The sequence below is a fragment of the Nicotiana attenuata genome, unplaced genomic scaffold (genome assembly GCF_001879085.1).
Source record: "Nicotiana attenuata strain UT unplaced genomic scaffold, NIATTr2, whole genome shotgun sequence".
NCBI lineage: Eukaryota > Viridiplantae > Streptophyta > Magnoliopsida > Solanales > Solanaceae > Nicotiana > Nicotiana attenuata.
The window spans coordinates 62,088-63,634 of NW_017670815.1; positions in this window are offsets into that span (position 1 = coordinate 62,088).

Sequence of the window (1,547 nt, forward strand, 5' to 3'; positions counted from 1 at the left end):
TTTGCAACCTCATTGAAGTCGGCCTCGGCTGTCCAATCTCCAAAGTCTTGAAAACTGAGTAGGGCATCAAGTTGATACTCGCCCCCAAATCACATAGAGCTTTAGCAAATTCTGCACTTCCAATAGTGCAAGTAATGATGAAAGCACCGGGATCCTCCAACTTTGGAGCCATTGAGTGCACTATAGCACTAACTTGGTGGGTCATCTTAGTAGTTTCACAGTCCATGGATCTTTTCTTCGTCACCAAATCTTTCATGAATTTAGCATAGCCAGGCATTTGCTCCAAAGCCTCCACTAAAGACACATTAATGGATAATTTCTTCATCATGTCAATGAACTTTTTTAACTGATTCTCATTTTTCTGCTTTGCTAGCCTCTGAGGATAAGGTGGAGGTGGCCTAGGCAAGGGTGCCTTGTCTTTTGGACCAACTAGCTCGGGCATGTCTATTACGTGTTCCCTAGACGGGTTCACGTCATCCTGTGTTTCCACCTCGGCATCTTGAATATCAATCCTCACTTCTTCATTCACAGTTTTATCAGTCACATTTTCACCCACCAAAGGAACTTCATCTTCTTGCAACTCAACTTCATCACTCAAAACTTGCTTTTGTTTGGAGGCATTCACATCACCACCTCGTCCACTCCTTGTAGTTACCGCCATAATATGATTGTTCCCACCCTTTAGGTTAACTATCGTATCACTCGGTAGAGCCCCCTTAGGGCAAGTATTCAAAGACTGTGAGATTTGGCCTAGATGAACCTCCAAATTTCTGATTGAAGTGTTGTGAGATGCCAACTGCGCATCGGAGTCAGCATTCTTCTTCATCATTTGTTCGAACATCATTTCAATTCTCCCCATGTCATTGTTGGAAGAACTAGGACCCTGGGATGGAAAAGGCGGTGGATTGCTTGATTGTTGATACATTGGGGGCCTTTGAGAGCCTTGCCCCTGATTTCCCTGGTTGTTGTTCCATCCACCCTGGTTGTTGTTTCCATCCCAATTGTTGTTGTTACCCCAGTTTCCTTGATTGTTTTGATTGCCCCAATTCGGATTTTGATTATTGTTTCCCCAATTGTTGTTCCCTTGTTGTTGATTATTCCAATTGTTGTTTCCTTGTTGTTGCATACCCCAATTGCCTTGGGATCTCCATTGTTGCTGTTGGTTAGAAGAATTGCCCCTTTGGCCTTGATAATTATTCACGTATTGAACCTCTTCATTCTGCCCATCATAACCATCATCTTGGAATCCACCACAATCATTGTCAAATTGATCCGAACTCCCTTGGTTCTGTTGACCTCTTTGTCTTCTATTGTTCACTAGTATGTTGACACCCTCGATGGCATTCACTTGGCGAGGATTTTGAACTTGTTGCAACCGTGCCTTTGCTAATTGGTTCATTATTGTTGTAAGTTCTGCTATAGCCTGCCTATAGTCATGTAGTTATTTGTGCAAGTGAGTGACCGTGGGGTCACCCTGTGGCACATTGGCTCTACTTTGCCAAGTAGAGGACGTGTCAGCCGTCTCGTCAAGAATGGCACAAGCTTCA